General features: G+C 38.2%; 1 protein-coding gene across 2 annotated transcripts in view; it reads right to left on the minus strand.

Annotated features, from left to right (window-relative positions):
• The window catches only part of Tox (thymocyte selection associated high mobility group box), a 334,717-nt gene that overhangs the window by 321,340 nt on the left and 643 nt on the right, over positions 1 to 12,734 (minus strand). The gene's annotated exons all lie outside the window — the stretch shown is intronic.

Here is a 12,734-nt window from a genome sequence, read left to right on the forward strand (position 1 = left end):
TTTACTCCACTTTAAAAGATCATGTGTATTGAGTTTTAGACATGTCAGTAGGATAAATGGAACATTACCACCACCACAGACTGGCAGAGATATGATAAGCAGGAATAAACTTAGAACTTTTATCAACCACGGAGTCATTTTTCTAAGAAATTAACATTCATTTATTAATGTCATTGAGAGTAAACACTGTATTGTTACTATTTTTACAGAAGCTCAGATACAATATGAACCTTATACCTTTCAGAAATACATCCTTTCTCCCCCCACCCCTGGGTCTTTAATAAAGATTCCAAGTTATAGAAAGCAATTGACCTCAGTAAAATTTTCCACTCGCTTACATTTATTCTTTCTTTCCAAAAGACCCTTTGGGGAGGAGTGAGAAAGAAAAACACACTTCGGATAACAAGTACCATAAGAAAAATATGTTCAGGCAGACTTTTCCCAACTTGTAACTGAAAAAAAAATTTACATCATCCAAGTATGTTATAAGTGCAGAGAGTAAAAGAAAGAAATCCCTAAATAGATTTTTGTTCCACTTTCAAGCTCTGAGGCTAAGGGGACACAAGCGTTTCACTTCAGAAATGGGTAACAAATGACTCCAGGACACACACACCTTTCTCTTTTTGGAAAAACTGCACATAAAAGAGCATTTTTTTGGCATGGCTGACCTGCAGAGATATGGAGCTAAGCAGAGTCATGAATTCACTCACTCTGATATGCACACATGATACGCAATTAAAATCTCCATTCACATTCCTGCCGGGTTGTCAATCATGAGGAAAGCCTTTTTGACAACATTCAGTGAAGCGTACCAACTAACCGCTCCGCAGGAACTTAAACAGTAACAGCTTTTCTTGCTAGCAAGAACGATTTTTTTTTTTACTAAGATTTTCTCCAGTTTCTAAGAAATCACTATACTCTGAATTTTAGGGTCTTTCATTAAAAATGAGAATATGTCAAAGAGATTTTGTCTGGTAAGCTATGTGATGTCATACCTAGAAAACAAGATTTGTAAAATTTCCTAACCTTTTCAACTAGGGGAATCTTTTAAACTTTTCTTTCCACATTAGAATAATGAACAATAATTTCATAAAGCAGTTTGCTGTGAGAAATGTGTCATTTCTAACTCATTCTGAAGGTTTTTTCACTCCAATTTTAAAACTTTTAAAATTTAGATTGAGGGTTTAAACTCCTATGAGTTCATCAACAGATAAGAAAGTGACTTCTTTAACCATAGAAGAATATGTAGCATGTAAGAAATATTGCATGAATCAAACCTTTCAACTTATGGAGCTCTATAGAAAATATTATGTATATAAATTCTTTCCAGATGAACCCAGAAGGTACTCTCTTCATAACTTAGTTTCTGTTGAACATCTAATCAAAGACTGTGTCCTAATAGCATATTAGTGTGCTTTCAAGCCATAAATCCACAAAACAGGGCCAGTAAAATTGAATACAGGATGCTCGCTAATCTGCTGCTGTGTCTGTTTTGAGCAACTAACCTTGGATTACAAAATTGAAACAAGTTAATACTATCAGATACTGAAATATTTGTCTTTTTACTTATCATGCTCAGTAACTGAGAGAGCAGATGCATCCTGACCATTAACAGTCATGACAAATTGCCTTGCTAATGAACGTTGCACACTGAAAGTGCCATAACTGATTAAACTACAATTTCCCACTACCAGAGAGGGAGAACGCTAGGGACTCCAGCGGTGGGTGACTCTGATATTCTGCCAACAGGCCTTTGGGGCTCAGTGCGACATTTAGAAAAACTCTCGATTCCATATGAGCATATTCTGAGAGCCTCTATGTATACAACAGGTTTTTAAAGCACATCAGATAAAACAGCTTAGTTGTAGTTGATGAGCCATGAAAAAATAGATGTGCCTTAACTATTTGTATCCTTGCAAATATGTGTTAAAAATATTCTCTGTTGTGGGTTTTTCCTCTCTTTCTCGTTCCTCCCTTTCCCCGCCCCCAAAACATTACGTGTGCTTTGCATTTCACATAAAATCTTTCTTTTGTCAGTTCCTTTGTTGGTGCAAAATTGGCAGCAGTTCAAATTCAAAGTACTCCTATTCATTTACTGCCCAATGTCATTGTAGTTCACATCAGCCAGAGAGCTAAGCTCTAAAAACATAAAAGACTTGCTTCACCACTGACGAATAATGTGTACATTTTTACAGAGCTTAAACCTTAATGCTTTCCCTGAAACCAACAATACAGTATATCTTATCATTCCTTTTTCACACGCAGGCAGCTGCTGAAACGCTTGCCACTTCAAAATATCAATTGCTTGCCAGAGTTGTCCTCCACATACCCTGTCAAACTCATGTATATTGGGCAATGAAAATAGTGCAGGGTTGAAAGCTAGAAACTGTGTCAGGTTCTGCTGGAAGGGTATGATGTGCAAAGAACAACGCATGACAACCGTAGAGACTACAAACAATGGCACTGGAGCCAGGGACTTCATAGATCACAACTGGGCCTGTACAGATTTTATTGTAGGCATTATATATTTAAAGCATGACAAATGTACCATTGTACTTTATGTGCTGCACACATAGAAGCTCCTCCTACTAGTTCGCCTTTTGCATTTCTCTTGATGGGAACATAGCTGAGTTTTATTTTTTGCTCCTCTTATAACATTCAAGGTTCTCAAATCATAAAGGAAACCACACACACACACACACACACACACACACACACAAGGTTATCAAAATGAGTGATAGCAAACAGAAGACAATAATACAAGATGAGAAAATGAGATCTTGTTCACATAACATTTTGGCTTCTCACTAAGGACACAAAGGCAAGGATTATCTTAGATAAACACTAACTGAGGGTTTGAAGACAACTACACTTTCACTATGCCTATAAATTGTTGTCTACCTAGTTTTAATGCAGATAAGTACTGGCTTATTGATTTGCATGACTTTCCAGCAAAATGGAAATCCCACGTGAATATATTCTTTGTATGCAGAAAATATGGCTTAAGAAGCTTTTATTATTATTGCTTTCTTATGCCAAAAGAACAATTAAGAAAATAATATTTCACTATTGCATCAGGTCTATAAAGTAAGGCTGATTAATTTCTCTTTACATTTTCAATATCCCTTCCCTTATCTGAATTCCCTCTGTGTATTTGAAGTGATTCTGGTTACTACAAAGTTGTTTTGCTACTAAATGTCTCCTTAAATAACATGTAAAATCTGAAAATAATCTCACTTTGGTACACACCTTCTTAATTATAAAGGGGATCAGACTATAATAACCTAACACTAATTCAGTCAATAACTGTGGAAATGGAAACATGTTTATGAGAGATTAGTATGAATATATATTAATCTCTTCTATGACCTAGCTTAGGTTACAAAACCTTTATCACACAAGTAGCTTGGAGTGGAATTAACTGACTGGAGGCTAAGGAAAATGAATAGATATGCTGTTAAGGTGTTAATAAATATTTTGGAAAGAGAATAGGTGGTTTAGGTGCTTAGGGGTGCTGACCTTTGCTGTGTTGATCAGTGGGACAATGATGCATTATTAACACACAGCAGCTGTACCTGAACTGCTGCCATGAATATAATAGCCTTTTATAGCCATCAGGGGAGTGAGGTAGGAGGCCTTTATTAACCACTAGACATGATTAGCACATTATGTGAACTTTAGTAGGCAAATTATCTCTTATTGAAATATAATGTTGGTTATAACTAATTGTAAACATGATTTGAAAAACTCCAATGTTTTACTACCACTTGGCTCATTATTGGCTGATAATAGATGAAAACATATTCTATTGTGGGACATACTTCTAGGGGCTGAATCTTAAAAGGCAGACTGTGTCACTGAAGTCTGACTTTCAAATTATTTAGCACTACCTGTTCAGTGATATTAGCATGCACGCAAACTTTCTCTCTCTAATTAAGTAAAACTGTTCATGAACTAGAAAATCTACTTTGGGATTCTTTTCTTCCTTTTTATTTCTTTAAGTAGTTCTTAAAAGATTAGTTTTGCAGTAAATTTTTCAGAGTTACCTTGAAAAATAACAGCATAATTTATTTCAAAAAGCTTAATTTTGGGAGAGGAAAGATTATCCCATTAGCCTTAGTAACTGAACATAGCTCTGAGAGTCCATTATGAACAATCTTTTATGCCCTAGCAGAAAGTCATTAACATAAAATAAATCATTAGCTTTGATATTAAGCTTCTACTATCTGCAGGTTTCTGTGATTAATGTCCATGACTGCATCTGCCAAATGATAAAATATACTTTTTGTTGAAAGGTTATCCTGCTTCTTTATTAACATTTCTCTTTATACAATTGTAACTGGCATTTTAGTCGGAGGGGTATTTACCTCAAAAGCAAGAAATGGCTTTTACAGTCGTGGGAAGACACCAATGCATACAACATGTTACTTACCCATCATTTTTAAATTAACCATTTCATTGAATGAAAGACAAGGAAATCAAGCGATGCACAGATACTCTTTCAAGGTAACTGTATTTTCTTTAGACCCAGTTGGCCCATCTGTTAATTAATCATGCACTTTATATTGTGAATCTCTGATCCATATATCAGAGAGGCACAGCGAGGTAGTCTTGCTTTCCTGAAGTCAGGGACCACAAGAGCACACCTCCATATTTAGCAGTTATTCTCAACTTTTATCTTCTTTCAGTGGAAAACAGGCAACCCCCCCCCCCTCCTCCCCATCAGTAGCATCTCTCTCAGTAGTATCTGTCTCCTTAGACGCATGGATTCTGAATGTGGAAACGGCAAAAGACCTCCCCCCCCCCGCCGCCGGGTGGGTGCTTATCAATATCTAAGGGAGGCAGATTACAGAATGTATCTACATGTGCTCCATTTTCCCCACATTCTCCTTTGACCCTGAAGAAATGTTATCTCTTTCACTCCCTTCTTATAAGAATCACTAGTTAAAATCTTTGAGAACACTTTTATTCCACTAGGGTAGCAGAAATAGAAGAAATAGGCCGAGCTGAGCTGCAGTATTCTGCAAAGGCCTATCATTCTTTGATTTTTGAACATATTTTACCACAGGATTGCAAAATAATCTAGTTCTGTTGACTCCTTAATTTTCATAAGGCTTCCTTGATACAAATGTAAATTATTTTCTCTACTGGGTACATGGAGAATTGGGACACAGATGGATTAAAAGTTTTAGCATCAGAACTTTTACCAGCCACAGAGCAAAGTTGGGCTTCTCAAGAGAACAGGAAACAGAGCACCAGGAAATCACATCCTTTCCTGGTTTATTCTGCCCAGGGAGTAAATCAACACAGGCTTAAGGGCACTCTGGTTTTATCTCAAATCTTCAACAGAAAAAGTCTTTTCTTGAAAAAGGCCTGAGTTTTCATCCAAAAGACCTAATTCTTTAGTCTTATTAGGTTATGATAAGTTCAATTACAGCCTTGACATGCAAAAGGCACCAATTCCTATGAAATATGGCTAAGTTTCTTAAAAAGAAATGGTCATTGGGTACTCTTAGCAGTTGCGATGATTTTCTTTTGCAGTTGTTGTATACAGTGATGGAGTCTGTCACTGAGTATAAACTGTCATGGCCAGATATAGATTGTTAACTGGGAGACCCACATACACCTAAACACATATATACGTATAAATATGTTTTCACACATGCATAAGCAAACACAAGCACAATTTCTCTGGTTATGTAACTCTGACAGTAGCATCCAAGTCTTCAACCAAAAAGGCATTTCATGTAGAAGTTGATGTTATTACTCCTACGGATAAGATACAAATAATTTGTAAATACACCTGGTAACTCAAAATACATTATCTTTTCTTAGCCACTGGCAAAGTTTCTTATCAACTAACCATGGGCTCTATTTAATTAGGAGTCCTTTCAAAACAGTTTCCCCAAAATCCATATCTTAAGACTAAGAAAAACAATAAACACTCAATCAAAGGCAAACTATTTAAAATCCCTATGTGAAAAATGAACAAAGAGAAAAGCATGAACAGTACTGCTGGTTTCATGGCCTTTGGTACTGTAAATATATATTAGTGATGACTTTTTTCATGAGTAGAATGGAAATCTGAAGTTAGTTTAAAAATTAACCTCAAACTTTTTCATCAAGCAAGGCAAGTTTGCTATCAATCTAACTAAAGAGATCTAGGAAACTATTGCTACCTCCCACCATGGGAAGCAAGGGGTTTCTTTCTGACATGACCCTCTCCCCTGTGTTTTCTGCTGTACCAACATCCGGGCACCAAGCAGTATGATGTCCTCATTTCCAAAATGAATCCTATAGGGAGAAACATGCTATAAACTGAGAAAAGCTCATTCAGGTTAATGTGAATTCCATGTCTCTAAATAGTATGGAAGAATCATGATAATTAACAGTCTTCTGGCACTTCCATTATAAACCACATTTCTCAGCAGTTTGTAACTCCACTGTTTTTAATGAGAAATTGCTCTTCAGGATAGAACTTGGCATAGAGGCCATAAAACAATAATTCTCAAATTCATTAGGGCAGATATAAGCTCTATCATTTTGGCACTCTGGATTCCTAGTGGACAGTCCATTGAACACAAATCACTATCAATAAAGGGACCATGGGGACTGATTATAAAAAGTATACATTTATAGAAGACCAATTGAAAATATATTAATAGCTACAAAGTGGAAATAAATGGAAAAAAATGGTATCCTTAAAGTTGATAAAATTAATACCTCATGTAAACATTCAGTTTAAATAAAGGAGCATTCGTGCATTTTGATGCTTCAGATGGAAGCTTCTTGCAGGTAAGAACTATGACTAGGATTGTTAGAACCATGGTATTTAATAACTATGGTGTGCTACAGTCTTCTTTTTCCCTAAAGGTATAAATTTTAGATTTGTGCATTTGGACAAATGCAGTATGAATTTTATTCCAAACAAAACTGATATTTTAAAAATGTGATTATTAATAGCATTTGATCAATTAATGATAATTACATTTCATTTTTATTAAGGCATGAAATAAACATTGTACCTTATAATTTCTGGGAAGTTTAAAAATTCACATTCAGAGAGCTAAAATTCAGATAGCTAGAGTGATAAGTGATATAAATTTAACAAGTTCAATAAATTCTGCATGGCCAACTCTTCCTATTTTAATTACCTACGTATGTTCTGATGAGGGCATATAAGCATACTAGTCCGATAGTTCTCTGTTAAGTGTAATCCACCTAATTTACTGTATGTCATTTAAGATCAGAGTGGCATTGTTTTGGGCTCCAAAGTTTTTCTACTGAGGCTTACTTCATGTATTTATCTCTAAACTCTAATTACATTGGGGGCAATGCAGTGGAAGGGGGACTATGATAGCTGAGAAATATCAGCCATGGCTATTTTTCTTCTCAGCACCATATCTAAGTCTTCTTAGCCTACTACTGGATGACTTGTCACTCATTCAGATGGCAGATGGGAAAAGAAGAGCAGTAAAATCCAGGATTTTAAAAAGTAGATATAGGTCTCTGGGCCAATATATTTCAATTAATCAGAAAACAGAGCCAGGATATGGATATGCTGATAGGACTGTGATGATGGTGACGACAGCAAAAAGGAAAAGGAGCAAGGCAGCCAAGACGACCGCAGTGGTGAACTACAGGCGCGAGCAGGGGAAGGAGAGTTCGGGTTAGAAACTGCAGACCTCCTAGTTTCAAATGAAGACTGAAGAGAACAGCAAGGTGAAGGGTTAGGGAGTAGAAAAGATTGGGGAGGGGCTGTGGAGGCAGGAGGTGAGAGTGAGCAACGCAGGCAGACCTGCTGCAGAAGGCTGGCTTCGCTCAGGGAAACACCGGTCACCACGATGTGAAAATGTACTCAAGATCTTTTCAACTTTCCAGTGTCCTAGCAAAGGGTTTGGAGGGTCAGAGTAAATCATTCTTCACAGCTAAAGATCTCACCACCCTAGCTTTCCAGGCTCTCGCTCCTTGAAGTGAGCCCACCACATATATACACATATGCACAGATATGCAGACGTGCACACACACACACACACACACACACACAGCATTACCACTAGTCATAGCCTATACATCAAAACCAGCACTACAAACCTGTTTGGTACCCGTGAAGTCCCTGTTACACTTGGGAATTTCCATATTTCTCTGTTCTTAATCCCTGTGCAATCACATCATTAAAAGAAAAACTACACTATGCCTTCAATTAGGCATGTAAATATTATCTTAGTTTTTCTGTGTAAAATATCAAAATTTCCCTTAATATTATTACTTAATATCATTTAGAATATATGGTAAAAGAATATATGGTAAAAATATATGAGAACACTAAATCACATATGCTAAATTAAAAATAACATCAGATCTCTTCAAAGCTCATAACTATACATTTTTGCATAGACATTTATAACTAAAATTTGTGATACTGAATTATCCATATTTGAGGTTTTTGAATTAACATAGATACATTTGAGGTTTTTGTATAATATTTGACTTAGGGCCAAACCATATGATTTCTTGGTTTATGTTCTTTCTTGCCTATTATTTCATTTAAAACATTTAAATACCTCAAAACTTGTGCCAGATGCCAGCTAATACAATTCCTAAGGGAACTGTAATTGTACAAATGAAGTATGAAGTATCAACTATGAGTTTCCCAAAGTCCTAGAAGTTATGGAGTTGGACAGAGAACTAACCAAGCATAATGCTCTAAATTTATTATAACCTTCCCCTTCCTCCTGCCCTCTTCCCCCTCTTATCCTCCTCCTTTTTCTTACATTTATTAACCAAAATAGGAATAATGAATCCTTCTTAATATGCTTGCAAATCCTATATTTTATACATAAGTTTTGCCATTTTGAAGTACAATACATAATACACTATAAATAGGAAAATAAGATCAAAAATTTTGCAGGCTACAATCAATCTTATTTTTCTCAAAAGTTATCACATGTCTAATGTTTGCCCTGATATTTTCAAGCTCAGTTCATCACAGATGGGTCCTTCCTCCTGCATTTACAAGCAAAGAATATACACTGTCCATTCTCACCACAACAGAAAAGCCCAGTATTCCAAATGCCCAATATTCTTGACTTTATATAGAACTGGTATTAAGCATGGGCTTGTGTTTTGGACTTCCTTGTTTCTAAATCCCCCAAAGAAAGATTCAAACATAATTCCACAAAAGCAACCACTGAGAACAGTAAAGCCCATTATTTCCCCTCCCACTGCTGGCCAAGGTCAGCTCCCTGTCATTAGCCATGGCATAACATAATTGTATTACTACTCCTTATGTGGGCAGCTATTAAGCAATAACTGCACACATCACATCATTGTAAAAATGAAAAAGTGCCACATTTTATCCTATTTTAGCATAAAATCAGTGAAAACAATCTTTAGAATTGACACTGCACTAAGAAACTGAAAGCAGCTGCTATTACTCTGTAGGTATATATTAAACTGGGGATTTGACATCTTCAACTGGAAAAAAAAATAGGACTATATTTTATTACCGAACTCCAATTGTGAGCTCATTTAATCCAATTTCTTTTGGTAGCTTTCAGTTCAATTAAGGGATACAATGTTACTTAAAATAGCCTAATTAGATGTAACTCTGCTTTGCTACCCATCTTTCAATGTCTGTGATATAACTATGCTTTCAAGTTGCAAGAAGTGAATAGTGTTCCCTCCAGCCTACGTGTCTGGCCAGTCTTTGAGCCACACTGCTGTTCAAAGACTGACCTATATACAGCATCATGCCAACGGTTCCAGCTATTTGCGTAACTAACACACTTGCCATAGCCACCATCACTTGCAGTGTTATCATAACGGGCTACATGAAAATGAAAGCCAGTTTGCATAGTGGTGTGTTCACAACGTAATGTGGCTTTACAATACAGCACTGAATTAAACTGTTCCCAAAACTGCCTGCTAGAGAGTTTATTAACTGCAAAATGTAAGTGGTGATTTGGCAACCTATAGAGCAGCAGCACTGGAAAGTGTCAGAGTAGTAAAACAATCACATTTTAGTTTAGGAAAGCTTCAGGAAGAGGATATTCATTTTCTCCATTAGGGTTCCTACTGACATTGAAAAAACGTCACTGAGGAAGCTGCAGTTACAGTTGCATGACACTAAAGCTCAGAAAGACACTGGTTCCTCTGGGATTTAGGACAGCAACTTTAAATAGTGAACTGTTGACAGGTTTAAAATAAGGATAATTAGTAATTTATGATTGTATGACCCTATTAAAACAAATAACCTGATAAAGTGACTGTTATTTGTAATAAACTACATATTCCTTACACCTTGGAAGAAGACAATGTTTACTTTGGAGTCCTGTCTCTAGTGGGAAGTCTGATCCAACTTGCTCTTTAATAAATGTAGATACAGATTTCTTTCTTTACCTCTTCCAAACTTTTTTCCATATTTCTGCAAATCCACTTCAGTAATCACAAAAATGAATGCTACTTTAATAAATTCTAAACAACTCAAATAGTGGAGCTGGACAGAAATTATAAACCGATGCTAATCACGACAGAGTAGAAAGCTCAAGTGCCTGAGCTTTGTGGGGCCTTGAAACCTACTCAGTACATTTAATATAATCAGGGATCAGTGACAAATATATTTGAGGGACTGCTACACAGGATGGGCAGGAGCAGGCGTCCCTGGAGAAAAATTTCCATGAAGTCTTTTCCTGCTATTAGAAACATGTCCTATGACTTTGCTTTTTAAAAAATCCATTATTTCCTGGGTAAGTTACATAGAAGACTTGCAACTAGTCTATAGAAAGGGTGGTTAATTTGCATTTAAAAAGAACAGTTTGCTTCTTATACACAGGGTGACTTAAAAGGAACTTCAATGAGCTGGTAAAGAAATACTGAAGACTTTCAAAATTAATTTATTCAATTCACAGCATAACCCACTAAAATTATTTAAAGCACTTAATTGGAAAATGATTTAATATACTGAAGTAATTCCTGATTTTTCTAAAGCATTTAACTTATAAATTAAATCTGACCCTTCTATGGCAAGAATGGTGAGTGAAATGTGTATCCAAGTCATTACCTTCTTTTTGAAGCCTAAAATCACTGATAAATGTAATATTTGTCCAGTTTCATTGCCAAAATAGTTCTGACCTTTTGGTTGAAGTAACTATTGTGGACTAGGTCTTTATCACCAAGAGCGAGCTGCCACTTTATTATTTTTTATTAGTAGAGTTCTTCTTATAAGCAAAATAAAAAGGCAACAAACACAATACTTGTATTTAAAGGCAAAACGGATTTTAGACTAAAAGAACTGCTAATACCGAGCAATGAAAGTTCATCACACAAACTTCTCTACTTTTGCCAAAGTTCCCAATACCTTTCAACTTGCCCCTAGCTAAGGGTTCCCAGTGTAAGAGCCTCTCTGCTTTGCCCAAGACAGACTTCCCTCTTTTCCAACTTGCCTGAACATCAAGGGGGCACAGCACAGCCCTTGGAGTGAGGTTTACACTGTGCACGGCACCAAGGAGCTTCTCCACGAAATGATGTCTGCAGGTCACTTCAACTCACAACTGCGTGTGTGTGTGTGTGTGTGTGTGTGTGTCCCAATTGACCAAGACTCGGAACTGCAAGTCATTTGCGTGGTGGAGAGACTTGGAGCTGAGAAGGCAGCCCGCTAAACAGCTCTGTAACACATTAAAAAGCTGTTTGGTGATGACTCCTCACCAAGCAAATGGGAGTCCCAAGGATGTTTCCCGTGGAATTCACCAAGGGGTCGACGTGCTAGTGCCAGCGGGGGTTGTGAGAATCGGGCAGGTTTATCACCAACCTAAGGCTGGGCGTCTAAAAAGCCCCCCCGCATTTCGGAGAACTGAATTCTCCCAGCCAACCTTCTTCGGGCGGGATTGCTAGACGCGTCCAACAAGCCCGGAGCAGGACAGCGGTGCCCTGTTCTGTTCTCGGGGACCAGATCCCTGCTAGTTCTACTTCTGGGCGTTCCAGAAGCCGGGAGAGCAACCCTTTCCTAAGTTCTCCTGACCTATCAATCTCCGAAGCACCCCCCAGTCCGGTGCCCCTTCTCCGAGTTACCAGCCTTGCCCTGGTCGCCAACGCCTTGTCACAGGGGTCGCCGGGCCGGGAGTAGAGCCCACCCAGGGACCCAACTTGAACCGGGGCTTGAGTGCAGGAGCTTTGGACTTGAACACAACGCACTCATCGGGCTTCCAACAAACTTGCAATTTCCACGCGTACCCCCCCCCCCGGGAGCTGTCCCCCAAATCATGATTCCAGCTACCTCTCTGCGCCCTGGCCTGCAGTTGGGACTCGACTGCCCGAAGCGGCTTGGGAAACCAAGAGTTGTGGAACAATTTTCAAGGGGTGGGGGGGGGGCGCATTCCGGGGTCCCTGTACCCCAACTCCCGGGCAGGGAAAGGGTGCCACGAGCCCCAGCTGCCCAAGAAAGGGAGGGACGGAGAAGAAGGAACTGGGAAATAAGCTCAATTCTCTTTGCTTCCGTCCCGAACCCCAGACACACCCCCAAAGTATTTCTTGGGGTTTCCTCTTATTTTTTTTTAACGTCCCCCGACAAACCTAGGCAGAGATCCTTAGTCTCGAGCAGCAGGAAGGAAAGAATCCGAGCAAATCGTGTCACTTTCCGCACAATCGCGGTACATGGCAAGCCCCCGGAGCTGCTCCACAATACCTACCACCCTAGCGCACGCCGGGGTACAGCGGGCTGCGAGCCCAGCGCCCGG

Source organism: Heterocephalus glaber, unplaced genomic scaffold, assembly GCF_053883595.1.
Source record: "Heterocephalus glaber isolate CG9 unplaced genomic scaffold, H.glaber_assembly_v1.0 deba00001553, whole genome shotgun sequence".
NCBI classification, from domain to species: domain Eukaryota; kingdom Metazoa; phylum Chordata; class Mammalia; order Rodentia; family Bathyergidae; genus Heterocephalus; species Heterocephalus glaber.